Here is a 14,321-nt window from a genome sequence, read left to right as displayed (position 1 = left end):
CCGATGCGCTTGACTGTTTTGTTATTTACAACAATGTGAAGCAAACAAACACTGAAGCCAGAGAAACCTGGGAGTGTTAGCCCGTGCCACTCGCGGCCATGTAGGGCAGCAGATGCGGCATATTCTTTTAACCGCTGGCCTCTGCATCTGCTGTCATGACCGTGGTGGCACTGGCCAACACTCCCCTGCACGCGCACACAAACACCATAGCAACTGGAGGGGGCGACGGCCGCCGTGTCAGTTAAATAGGTAAAGCACGGCACGCATAATGAGGAGAACGTCGGTTCGACTACCGCCTGCGGCAAGTAATCTTTTCGTCCGCTTTCATTTCCCTTATTTGCTTTTCCCTCGGGATTTCTACATTTCATTGCAACATAACCGTTAACTTCCCCGTAGGCTTTTTCTGGCTCCTTTGTCTGCAATTTCTGTAAGACCACACGCGTCAGCGAACTCGCCGCAACTTCCTTCTTTCCTTCCCTCCTCTCTCTCCCTGTGATCTTTGTTTTCCCCTTTCCCATTCCCCCGGTGTGGGTAGCCAACCGGACGTTATTCTGGTTAACCTCCCTGCCTTCTACTTTTCTCTTTCCCGTTTGTCTGTTTGCTTCATGGGATTGTTATAACAATGCCGAAAATTGTGTTAGAAGTAGGTGTGGAAGGGCAAGGCTTGAAAGGAAGCATTGAATAGGGCAGGGAGTTTGCTGTGCCTCTAGTTTATTGCATCTGTGCCCGCGCGACGCCGGTTCTCAGGCCTTTCGGTGACTTGCATCTAAATATGTTTGAGATGCCCCAGCATTGCCAGCAGTGATGGTCAGTCTGAACACGTGTTTATTAGCACCGCCAGCGTCCACGGCATAGGAGAATAATGTCGCTTGTGAAAAGCGAACGGCAGGGTATAAATCTGCACGTGTAAATTATATAGTGATTTCGAACCCAATACCTTCCAGCACTGGTTTAGATCATTCACTGAACCCTGACGAACCGTCTCGTCATCATGTATAAACCTTCCTTGACGGTCCTTTCGGCCCTCCGAAAAAGGTGCCGCGTCTTTGTCCTACAGAAATACTGGTTATGATTTTAGTTCCTCTTTTGCTGCGCATTCTGATTGAATATTTCACGCATTTTCATTCAAAGTTTATCCGTATTCCTCCGTTACGGCTTCCATCGTAGACCCAGTGCTGCTTTGGGCCTTTAAGCCCCACGAATCAGTCAATCAACGCTAGTAGCCCGAGGAAGGGGAAATGCGTCTATCACTACATTGTTCAGAAAGCTTCCCGGCCCATTTGGGCTGTGTCCGGGCAAGTTGAAATTAGCGTTGTTGCGGCGCGCTTCTCGCCTATTTGACGACAGCGCTGGGAGAGCACCGCAAGCGGAATGTGTGCGTATACGCAGCGTATTCACGACGCTAGAAAGCAGCGTGGAGAATCGTGCAAGCGAGTTCGTCGAGCGTGGCGGTCTTCTAACACGGTGTATCCAAGGCGTCCTTCATCGACCTACGCAGAATAGCGCGATGGTCTGAGTCTTTCTGCAGCGTGTACTTATAATTTCAGCGGGGTGCCTGTCCCGTCTAACGCCTAATTTTGCAGGGCTTCAGCGGCCTCTTCATGAATCTTTAAAGATATACAAGAAACCGCAGCCACCGTTGGTAACTGTAGTGTGCCTAAGAAGCCCAGTAAGATCGAGCCGCGTGGTGCACTTGAGTCTGTGTGTCTCCGCAAGGCCCGTTTAAATATGCATGAACGCTGGCAGAAACACTCGCGACGCTCTCTTATCTGGAGCTTCTGTTCGTTCTCTCCATGCATGTGTATGTGCCCAGGCGACGGAACCACATTGTGCGCTTTCTTGCGGTTCGGTGAGCGGAATAAGGTTGAGTGCGTGGGCCTCGGCTGAAAGTAAGTAGCTGCAAGTGGACCCCCAATGTTCGCTGCACTAGAGAGAAAACAAGGGGCGAATAGGTACGGAATAATTAAGGTTATGTTAATGTATAGACAGGCGTACGTAGAAAGGAAAGGAAACGGCCATTAATATTTAGCATACACGGACGCTGGGCAAGATGTGCACGCTTGATCACGGTGCCCCCGAAAGAAACTGCAAAAAAGAAACCTTACCAGTGCTCTACAATATGTAGAACACTCTCACTGGTAGCTGGAGTTTGAGCGGACTGAGTGCTTTGTATTTAGATCAGGAATTTAAAGGCCAACCAACACAAAAGTTTGCTTTGGATCTACGTAATGCTATGTTCAGACTACGTTCGTAAGGCGCCGATTTTTCGTAACATACGTAAGCGGAAGCGTAACAAGCGTATGCGTCCAGTTCAGACTGCGAACGTAAAGGTACCAACGTGCGCAATTCTCGCAAAAATCGTGGGTGAGAGTGTTAAAGGGTCGGCAACATTTACGACTGTTATGTTACGACCGTTGCGACACAGCCAATGACCGATAAGCTTTCGGCTTTCAACAACCGGTGACGACACTTCGGTCCTCCCGTCTGCAGACAGCTCCGGGCGCGGGAAGTGCCATTCCGCCATTCCGTGCGCACGATTGGCTGTGTTCGTGAAAATTTTTGCAGTGCGCCTTGCGAGACTGTTTTCAGTTCATCTGGTTTATCCGCCGAGGAAATCGATGGCCGCAGATGCGTGCTCCGAACTTCGATGAGTGGTCTCATTAGGTTTTCAAGGAAGCGGAACTGCTGGGGCGACATGCGCATGATGTTATGAAACATCGCAGCGTCACCAACTCGGAGCTTGGCGAAAAGGTTGTGAAAATCGCCGTCCACGGCCCTGTCGAGAAATACTTGCCGCACCCAAACCCTTCTGGTACGCCCACACTAGCGACAAAAACGCGCGCGACACGCCGCACGCGGCAAGCGACCGCGCGGCAGACGCGTGCGGGCAAGTCCACAGTCGCGTTTTGCGGCACGCGGCAGCGGCCCGTGGAGTCCCGCGTTGTCCCGTTCCATTCGATACTTCTCGCGACAACGCGCTCTCCGTTCTGCCCATTTCGTCTTCCATCGGAAGTGACTGTGTTTTTTTGCGCCACTGCCGGCCACGCTCAGGCATGTCGGATACGGACGAGGAGCTACTGGTGACTGTGAACACTATAATACTTGTTTGTTCTTTACTTGTGCGACGCCGACGTGCCAGACAGCGGACGAGAAAGTTTTGAGTGCGGTACAGGGACACTGAGGGCCAGGCGCGCACTCTGCTTCCCCACCTTCACCAATTACTCACCTGTCATGCCAAACTGCTGTCCATAATGTGCCAGCGGTTGGCGTGCAGCTCCTTGTCCGACGCTCGATTTATCATAGAGGTACGCATATCCGCGAACGGTTTCCAAAAACGCCTCCATTGCGAGGCGAATTCTTCGTCGACGCCTCAGTGGCGGTGTGGTAAGGCTTAACAAAAACAGCCCCCTTGACTGGAAATGGCCTCTGAGATTTTACGGCGCGCGTGTCACTGTTCAGTCTCAGAGCCCATAGATTATGATTCTTTGCTTATGCGACAGGTGGCGCCACAAAAGCGCGGCTCGTAAAGCGGCTCGCTTCTGATTGGTGGACGTTTCGCGTCTGCCGCGAAAAATGGGTCTCGCACCCATTCGCGCGTTTGCCGCGCGTTGCTGCCGCTTTTCGTGAATCTTGCCGCGCGCGACAGCACCGCTCGCCGCGCACGTTGTGTCGCGCGCGTTTTTGTCGCTAGTGTGGACGTACCATTCTGCGTCGCCTTCGTCGTCTTTGGGCGATTGAATACATGACTATAAGTTTGTTTTGAGCGTGAATTTCTTCGTTCTCGGCCAGCGCTCGCATGTTGGCAGGAGCCATATTGGACCGCTGGTGACGTCGATTCTGCAGCTCCAAATTTGATTGGCCTGTTGTAAAAGCCGTAATTTAAGCAGCAGTAAATGTGAACAAAGGTGCCGGCTTAACTGCCGTAACGTTTTTTACAGCCGTTACGTTCGATACGCCAAAAGAGCTGTTACGCGCGTTACGACCGTAGTGTGAACATAGCATTAGATACAAAATAGTACATTATGTACTATTGAATAAATCTTGGCAAAGCTGCAGGACGGGTAGTCGTATAATTTTCCATTAACAGTTTTGAAATACTGCCTAAGCATACAGAAGGCATATGCGCCGAGTGTTTAATGGATATGACGCAAATTCCCGCCCCTATACTCCGAGATTTTCAGCGTGACAGGGCGCCGCTTAATATCGGAGATCCAGGAAGTGCAGGGTGTCGACGTGTTGGGCTGGTAATGCAGGTGTTTTTCTTAGTTTCGGTGTCATAAGCGTCCGTATTTGGCAGCTATTCGTGACACCTTCGCTCGTATTTCAAACCTAATATTTTGCGTGGAGGTTGTTCTATATATACGTTATTAGAAGAAACTGGAGCTGTCCTCTGGTTAGCCTCCATCTCTTTTCTTTAACCCCCCCCTCTTTCTCTCTCTCTCTCTCTCGGCTTTATACGCAACCTGCAACTTAGTCATTGGGTGTACGTCCCAGAAGCACATTGGCTTCCAGAACAGTATCTTTGAGCCAGTTGGTACATCATTAAAGATGTTAAACAAGAGCGAAACACACGGGGCCGGAAAGAAAAGCATCGAAAACACGAACGCTAACTTACGATTGAAATTAAAAGGAAGCCCTCCACCCCACAGCGTACCGCTGCGCGTTCGCAAAATACTAATCGCAAGAATTTTGACGGTACAGACGCTGATAAAACACGAGGAAAATACAAACATAGAAAGAACCACGAACATGACAAAATGGTCACTTTATTCTTCTTCTTCTTTTTTTCTTGCGAATAATTTTTTGTTTTGCGCATGCCCGAAAAAGCCTATATCTGCGGCTCAGCAAAAACAGTCCTTTTTCACTTAACAACACAGGTGACATACAAACAACTGCGTCTAGTCGCCGCCTAATCATCTGCGCCCGCTCGAGGACCTCACGTTGCTTCTTTTCTTTGGCGCGGCGAGGAATGCTTGCGCGATTAAATTGGGGATGGCAGCCGCGCGCCTTGCAGTGTGAATGCAAATGAGCCCCGTCTGCAGACGAAAGGGACAACGCGTGCTCTTTAAGGCGGTCATTAAGACAGTGCCTTGTCGGACCCATGCATACACGACCGTGCTCGTTGAGAGAGAGAGAGAGAGAGAGAGAGAGAAATAGAAAACAGGAAAGGCAGAGAGGTTAACCAGACGCACGTCATGTTTCCTACCCTGCACTGGGGAAAGGGGGTATGCGGATAAAGAGAGAGAGAGAGACAGAGATAGGAGATAGAGATAGAGCACAGTTTCGCACACAGTGGCAGGTTCGCACCGAGTCGCTCGTCGAGGGAATCCTATAACCACGCCTGTGGCGGACGTCACAAATTGACTCGCACGTGTCTGATTGTGCAGCGTGGCTTCTTGCCTCGGTCTCTGCCAACTCTGCTGCGCAAGCTGGACAGTTTACAGGCTGCAGAAAACGCCACGTATACGGGTAATATTTCTCTTTGGGCTGTGGGACACACTGTGAACGTAGGGCAGCGTCTCGAGCTTGGCCTTGTTGATGATGCATTTGAAGGATTCTCGCGACACCTCATTTTGAGGGCCCTGCTTTCCATTAGGGCCTGAGTCAACCACGCCTTGAATGGGGTCCACGCTTGCGCACGTTGTCTGGTCGCGGATCCACGCTCGAGCGATGTCCTCTATCGATCCCTTTGGGGTGTATAGTGCGCTTCAGCACGCGTTTGCTGGGTAAGTCGGGGGACAGTATGCATATCGCTCGCTCCGATAAGGCATCACGGTGGCCGCTGCGCGACGGAAATGTGGAAGGATCTGCGAAAGCATTCGGCGGAGATGACTTCCTAGTGTTCTCTTATTGCCAGCCTCGAAACGTACAGTGTGAAACATACTTTTCTAGAGTGGTCGAGGGGCCGGCCGCAGACTGCGCGTCTCTCCTCAGCAATTATATGGGTATAGGGGCTATACACTTAATATCATTGCACTTTATTTGCAGCTAGAAACGAAGCATTCTTGAAAAATATTTACGCTTATTCAACTATAGCGGCATTCCGCATTAAAAAAAAAACACGAGATGTAAGCGACATGGCGTTCTGTACGTTTATATATATATATATATATATATATATATATATATATATATATATATATATATATATATATATATATATATATCGAATTCTATCGAATTCTATCTTATCTATTGAGTTGGACACTTTCATTCTTGTTGTTTCTTTATGAGGTCCTTTGTTGCTTCGCAGAGCTTGCCTACTGGTTGCTTGATGCCTTACCTCCCACTTCAGTTGCTGCCTCTGAGGCCAGCCTAATTACGGTTTCATTCATTCCTCTATGTCATCTTCATCGTTCCGTTCTAAGGTAGCATATTTGTTTGCAAGTACCAGCCTGAATTGGTCTACTTTTAACGTTACTGCGTCTACGTTGGCTTCTTGACCAATTTTACTCTTTCTCTCTTCAAATTGAGGTGAATTCTAGACCTCACTAAGCTATGATCACTGCAGCTTACCCCACATAACACGTCTACATGCTGCGCTATGTTCGGATCGGCAGAAAGTATTACCCCATCAATTTCATTTCTTGTTTCGCCATTAGAGCTTTTCCAGGTCCACTTTCTGGTGCTACGCTTTCTTAAGAAGGTTTTCATTATTCGTAGTTTATTCCTTTCCTAGAATTCCACCAACACTTCTTCTCTAGTGTTTCTAAAATCTACGTCGTAGTTTCCAATTGCTTGTTCACCAGCCTGCTTTTTCCGGACTTTTGCGTTGAAGTCGCCCATTACTACAGTATGCTGAGTTTGCACTTTTCTCATCGCTAATTCCACATCGTCATAAAACTAATCTACTTCATCCTCATCATGACTGCAGGTTGGGGCATAGGCTTATACTACCCTTATTCTATACCTCTTATTGAGTTTTGTTACGACTCCTGACTACTGCTACCCTCTCTTTATAGCTGTAGTATTCGTCAATGCATTGACATATTGACATGCATATATATATATATATATATATATATATATATATATATATATATATATATATATATATATATATATATATATATATATATATATATATATATATATATATATATATATATATGTGTGTGTGTGTGTGTGTGTGTGTGTGTGTGTACATACATACATACATACATACATACATACATACATACATACATACATACATAACCCGCCGTGGTTGCTCAGTGGCTATGGTGTTGGGCTGCTGAGCACGAGGTCGCGGGATCGAATCCCGGCCACGGCGGCCGCATTTCGATGGGGGCGAAATGCGAAAACACCCGTGTGCTTAGATTTAGGTGCACGTTAAAGAACCCCAGGTGGTCAAAATTTCCGGAGTCCTCCACTACGGCGTGCCTCATAATCAGAAAGTGGTTTTGGCACGTAAAACCCCAAATATTACATACATACATACATACATACATACAAAAAGCGTCACGCAAGCGTTAACGTGCCACAAACTGAAAGTAATATTTTCAAATGTGCTCTGCAAACGTTGATTTGACAGTGCGGTCACAATGTTAACAATGAACACGTTCGTTAACTAATTATTGCTGATTCATTCATAAAACCAACACCGAAGGCTTATACAGATTATTGCTAACAACATACTTCGTTTCATCCACACACAGGAGGTCACCTTCTGTTTTTTTTTCTTTTTTTAGATATGGTCCATGTTAGCTGGGACAGCTGGTATATTTTGCCCGTTTGTTAAGCGTGGCCCTGTAACATGAGCACGTGAAGATCGCCAGGATCCTGTGCAGGAATGAACAAGCTTGTGTCGCGGCGTGACAGATACTGTGACCTAATATGATGTTATGCCTATTACTACCTAGTAGCAGTAATACCTGTAAGCTATTGCTCTTACTATATTTAGTAGTAATAACACTTTGTAACAAACTTTATCTCGCCGCGTTTCCTAATCTCCACTGTCGCGTTTTCGAGCCTATGTGAGTTGCCACGATCCTTTTTTTTTTTCTGGGAAAGAAAGAAAAAAAAATCGAACTTCTGTGTTGATACCTCAAGTGGCAAAAAACAAAAACAAATAAATGTCTTCTACTTACCGGTGTAATAGCCGCGATGACGTTCCCTTCAAGATTTTCCTGCTTTTCTGTCAGGGCTATTCTCTACTCTGCCTGAGATGTATAACGGTGCGCAGCGCGTTATTTTTCAAGCGAAGCGAAAAAGAAGAAGAAGAAGCGAACAGACTTGAGATTGCTATACGAGTTCGCATGGTATTCCACCTGCACACGCTAAAGGAATCTTGCTGCGTTTAAGGACCGCGCAGGATCCCGCGTCTGGCTCTTCCAGCAGCGACTGTGCGCTGTCCCCAAAACGTGGGTAAATTGAACCTGTCTCGCTGCAGCCGTTATTTATTCCTTTGCCTTGTATATATATATTTTTTCAGACCTACGGCAGCTGCAGTTTATGCCTCGCGCTATGCCTGTATGTCATTATTTACCTCCCAGCACTTTGTGAGTGTGCCGTATGTTTGCGCGGTACCTTTCACGGGCGCTGGATAAAAAATGGCTTGCAGAGAACAACGAAGCATGCCCACTGGAGCCTTGAGGAAGAGTGGACGAACCCAAATGCACGTATTTAAACTGCTGTTTCCATGACAAAAGCAGTATATACGTCCCTTGATTTAACAAAAAGAAAACCAGAATGCGGCATTGGTAATGAATAGTACTCTGCACGTGAAAAATGTTTGGTGTGTGAATAGACGTAAACATACCATACACATGGATGTATTGTGCGAGGCTAATTTTTTTTCCGTACACAGACAGTACATCGAGCATATCAAGATGGACGAAAAAGGCAATGTGTTATAGAACGCGTTTACGAGCCAACGTGTTACGAATGCACGGTGAAATGTAGCCGGCTTATCTGTCCGCACTTAGTCGCCGGAGTGCCATAAAAGCATGCGCTCACAATAGTAGTGCAATCGTGGGCTATCATTCTGCGAGTTGAATTCGTGTTCATCTCTCCTTGACATTTACGGGAAGATGTTATGGAATCGCCACTAAGTGATGAACTTTACATTCTGCGTTGCATTATCAACACATCCCGGAAAGTCTGCGTGCGTAGTCACATTCATTCTCAACTCGCAAGAACTGTTGAAACCTTCACCAGTTTTTTCTGTAGTGTAAGGGTTTGACGTCACTGCATAGCTGCCAACTCCAAGAAAATTTCCCTAGGATTTTAGGCATTGTTTAGGGAAACAGAGAATTTTGTCCGAAACCAGGGAAATGTAGTAAGCAGAAAGCACAACGACCGGTACGTGGAACCGCGGCCGTGAAACCCGTCTGTTGAATACAGTAACCACAAATTACCTTCACATTTCTACCGTGCGAAGTATGGTTTGCGATCGTAGTGCAGAGCAGTGAACGCATCGCTCCAAGCATACGACAGGGAGTGGATGCCCTGGGTTGGTTAACGAAGCACTGACATGAAACGAATGAAAATGTATTTGTTCCATTGGCCCTCGACCTCCTACCTACTTCAGAATCAAACTATCTACCTTGCAGCTCCAGCAGAAAAAAAGGAGAAATAAAAGAAAGAAAGGAAGAAAGAAAGAAAGAAAGGAAGAAAGAAAGAACTACAAGTGACGATGGTTGCTCCGTAATCGAACTAGTTCCACGTGGCCGTATCATACCGTGTTGTACCGAGCATTTGCTGCAGATGCACGGCTAAGCCATGCGAAGTGATAACGAATAAGTGCGAGTTAGGTGCGCCGAATGAAGTGCGCACACTTTCCTTTCCGACCGCAAAGTGGGGAAATGGTAGAGCGTCCACCTCGAATGCGGCAGGTACTTGGTTCGAATCTCGGTGCCGCTCCAAACCTACCGGTTTCTCTAATGCGAGAAGGGGGTGCAAAGAGGCCTTTATGTTTGCAAAGGCCTCTGGGCGCCTCTTCTCCCACCCGGAGCTTTGGTGAAATAGTGGAGCATCCCCTACCGCTGTGGGTGGCCGACTAGTGCGGCTTCCGGGTATACCTACCGGTCAAATATGTGCGTGTGCGCTCCCGGCCGGGTGCATGCCGACTACGGGAGCTACAGAGGCTTGGCTGGACACCTACTTAATGAAGAGTTGGCGGCATGGGAACGCCAGGCTCCTTTAATGCGACGGGCCTCACCAATCGCACAGCGCTAACAGTGTGCGGCGCGTCACTTCTGAGTTCGTCTCCCGATAACGACAAAGGCGGGCGCGGGCGCGTTCATTCGCGTCTTAACAAAACGCCGGCACGCTCTATTAGGACCATGTCTCTCTCGAGCCCTCTCGTGAGACTTGCAAGTCTTCGTGTACGTCCGTTCTCGGTCATCTGAGTTCGCGCCCGCGATGCACTAATCCAACGGATGGAGTGAGAGGAAAACTTAGGTGGGGTTTAGTGTGTACAGCGTACGGGCGGGCGGGCTCTTCGCCTCGATGATCATGACTGGTTGAAGAGACGAGTTACCTTATCACTGTTCCGCCAGGGCGGTCTTCCCTAATAGACGGACAACAACTCTCGCGTAGACGGACAACAACTCGCCCGTGATGAGACCCATAACCAGGACACTGGAGTCACAGACTGAAGCCAATAGCGGCTTAGAAAAACCGGTAACGGACAACATGCATGCATGCGCTGAGCCTGTGAAGCATCTTCCGATGAGGTCTGTTTCCTTGAGAGTTTCGTTTAGTATCACTGGTTTCTTGCTCTTTCGCGCATCATTTCAAACGTCAACGTCTGCGCAACGAACACGATTTATGACCGGTGACCTGCTGCAGGGTAGTTCTTACCTCACGTTTAGGGATCCACGCTCGCTGTAATGATCAAATGAAGTAGTAGCGGCAGTTCTTTTTTTTTCTGAAGTCCAAAAACAAGAAAGGGGCTGGCAGATGGAATGGCACACTGTGGTATAAACTTTTTTAAACAGGGTTGAAGTACCTCAGACAGGCTGGCCAACGTTTCGATAGGAGGACCTATCTTCGTCAAAGGCGGCCTCGTCATCCTCGGCGTGTTAGTTTTAAAGGGTTAGTGCAGTGACGTCACGTGCGGGTGTTGTCGCTGGCGGCTGGTTTTAACAGTACACACGTGAGTTTCCTTCTGATTGGCTCGCCGAATCGCTGTTGCCACATCCGATCTACTATTCAGTCGTCCCTATCATTATATATTTTCCTTTAGTTATGCAGCGTATGCTTGAAGTGAAAGGGGAATTGCTAAAACGCTTCCGACGTTTTAATACGGCTTCTGGAAAAAACACTTCGTGTAAATATTTCTTTGCTGACACTTTTTGTTATTACTGCGCTCACGCATTGTTATGCCGTTGCGCAAACGAAAGATCCATCAATATTTTCCTGCAGGAATAACAGTCGGTTCCGCGAACTTCTAAAAGACTGAAACCCTAAGCCGGTGCCACCTTCTTTAAGCACCACGCCCTAAAGCGAACTCCTTTCGAAGCTTAAGAACTCATTTATTCTCTTATCTGTGAAAATGGAAACCACCTTCGGTCTTCGGATTCTCGACTTTCAAGGTCTCCTTCGTTATGCGCGAAACTATTGCACAGGTACCTGCAAGGCCTAATTTATATGTTCTTTTTTATATTTATAGGACCTCCTTACCTGTATTTCTTCTTTTATTTCTTCTTTTCTCTCTCTTTTTTTGCAGCACCAACAACATTTGAAGAAAGAAACACGTGCTGGAGATTCACGGAGAGTTCCTGGCCGCACTATTGTCGATCGCCTGCCCAGAAAAGGTAATTCGCGAGAGCGGGCAACCGACACCGCTTCCTGGCGTGCCAAGGATTAAATTTGCGAGCGCCATTGTCGAACAAGCTTGGCCGAGAGTCGCGACAGCACCAGGACGGAAAAAAGGATTTCCTTCCGCGGTAGAACGAACTCGATCGACGAGGGACGCAAGAAAACAAAAAAACGAGGCGGGACTTCTCGTGACGCTGTGTTATATTTATTATTCCCCAACCCTCTCCCGTTTCTGCTGTCGAACGACCAGCCCCGCAAGCCATTTGTCGTTCCGCCTACTCGTATAAGCAGCTGCATCGAAAACAGGGGGCCCGCTACATGCCCGCTGTGAACGATATATTTGACGTCCACTTTATACTTACCAGCTCACCGAAGACTCCGCCCATTCAAGCTGGGCGACTTGGGAAAGTAAAAAAGACGTTTTTTTGTTTCTTTCGCACACTTTTACAATGCTTGTCTTTCGTACTTTCGGGGCTTGTGTCGACGCATAGGATACAGAAGGCTGCGGCGGTTATCATGAGCAGTTACTGCAGCTTGGCAAAGACAATTTAAGGACAGTCGAATGCATCTCCTGCGCCCGACCATGCTTGTTAACTCACTTAGTAAGCCAGTGTGTTCAAGTTCATACCGCCAATAATGCTACTATCCTTGTTTCGTATAGTTGTCTACTAATTTGCTATCGCAATCGATGCTCCGCCTTTCGAGCGAAACTGCGATTTTTTTTAATGAGACGAGTGACATTCTCCTAAATACATACGGAGGAGCACCGCTTTTCCGTGGATGCATGACGCGTCTTTCAGCTCATTCATGCAGCGTCCGACCGTACCGAGACAATAGTCGAGCGCATGGGTGCCAGATATTCAAATAGCCACTAAAGGGTTCATCATCTCTTTAAAATACCGACGATATGCCCGGAAGTTTCAAACCTTGATGCCATTGGCTGCCTCTGGCTCCTTGCTTGCACCCTGCAAAGCACTGGAGTGGGTTCTAATAGCAGCAGGTGCATAGCTAGGTTCGTGAGAGGTACATAGGTCGGCACAATACGGTGTGCATTTAGACCGGAGCAGACGCTGACTGCCTGACTGAGTAGCAGGACTCAAGCAGGAAATGGACCCGAAGGCTACAGTGTGCGGTCCGCTAGTCGCAATATGGCCACCCGTGTCCAACTGCCAAGCGAATTTCGTTAAACTTCTAATTATCTCGCCGTGCGGGCCATATTCGCTGCACTTTGCAAGTCACCCGTAGTCCTCCGACGTTTCGGCGAATTGCGTTGTTGCTTGTTGGACGCGTTGTTGACCGAGGTTTAACTAGACATATTCAGTTGCAAAGTCTTGCGCCCTTGCCTTTTCGCATGACCTCGCCGCCGCGGTAATCTAGTGTGAACCGCGGCTAGGGTCTGGCAACTGTGGTTGTTAGGATTGCCACGTATAAGTAGAAGTAACCGATTACAATGCCACTGGACCTGTGCATTTGAGAGCAGTGATCAGTCACGCTTGTTTGAATAACGTGAGCTCGGATTATTTCCGACTTTCCTGCTTTCCTTACAGACACGTAAATATGGGCACATGAACGTTTTTTTTTTTACTTAACTTTGACCCCATCTGAATGCGACCATCCAAAGCTGGTACAAAACCCATCACCTCGCACTCAACAGTAGAACGTCATAGCTATACTGAGAGAGTTCGCATGCTTGTCCAATTACCGCTCTAGAGAGAGCTCGCACTGACGTTGTTTATTTTGCTGAAAAGTATATCGCACGCATAGGCACCGTTTAGAAAGCGCTGTCAAAGAAGAACGCCTACATAAAGTTATATCTAACCATAGAAGCCTTGTACGCAAGGATTTCCATCCTCAACACACATTTCTGCACATCAGTTGCCCGTCTGGGAAGCAGTGAGAGACAGAAGAAAGGCAGGAAGTTTAACAGACGCACGTCAGGGTTGCTACCCTGCACATAGAGGAACGGGAAGTAAATCGTCAAGGAAGCCTTGTTTGGTAACGAATTCCGACCGTATTTCCAAGTTCTTTTGCTTGCCTGACTCATTCCTTTCTGAAGAATACGAATAGAAAAAGAAGAAACATGTAAAAAGGACGCAATACTGAAGCGCGGTAACAAGAAGTCACTTTTTTCGGGAACGCGTATGGGGGATACCGCCCGAAGCACTTGTATTTGCTTAGTTTAGGCCGACGACAGACAAGCCTGTCTACGGGTTTCCTTCTGGATGAATGACGGCACGCCGGAAGGGCCTCGTCCCATCTCATTGGCGATGAGGGCAGCTTTCCTCTACGAAGAAAGCAGAAGGTGAAAAACATGCTCGGTGAATACGAGCTGCGGTATTTATGGATTTTTTTTATGTAGAGCTTTCTGCACTGTCAAGTGTGTCACCTCCGGGAAAGCATCCCTGCTTGAAAAACGTAACTCAACATATCGGACACGCTCAACACAAAAAAAAAAGAAAGAACAGTGAAAATAACGAAGCAGCCTATTTGTCCAGCAACACACCCAGAAATAGGCGTAAGTTCCAGTTAGTTTGCGCGTCTTGCCCCGCAGCTAA

General features: G+C 47.6%; 1 protein-coding gene and 1 long non-coding RNA gene across 3 annotated transcripts in view; one reads left to right on the top strand and one right to left on the bottom strand.

Annotated features, from left to right (window-relative positions):
* igl (igloo) overlaps positions 1 to 14,321 on the bottom strand; it is a 246,681-nt gene that overhangs the window by 83,115 nt on the left and 149,245 nt on the right. The window lies entirely within an intron of this gene.
* Positions 1 to 14,321, top strand: part of LOC135916014 (uncharacterized) — a 218,815-nt gene that overhangs the window by 73,500 nt on the left and 130,994 nt on the right. Inside the window, exon 2 of the long non-coding RNA XR_010568811.1 lies at positions 11,675 to 11,762. This is a non-coding gene — a long non-coding RNA (uncharacterized lncRNA). The remainder of the gene's footprint in view (positions 1 to 11,674; positions 11,763 to 14,321) is intronic.

Source organism: Dermacentor albipictus, chromosome 4 (assembly GCF_038994185.2).
Source record: "Dermacentor albipictus isolate Rhodes 1998 colony chromosome 4, USDA_Dalb.pri_finalv2, whole genome shotgun sequence".
NCBI classification, from domain to species: domain Eukaryota; kingdom Metazoa; phylum Arthropoda; class Arachnida; order Ixodida; family Ixodidae; genus Dermacentor; species Dermacentor albipictus.
Note: the sequence above shows the minus strand (reverse complement) of the source record. Positions and strands in the feature narration are given on the sequence as shown.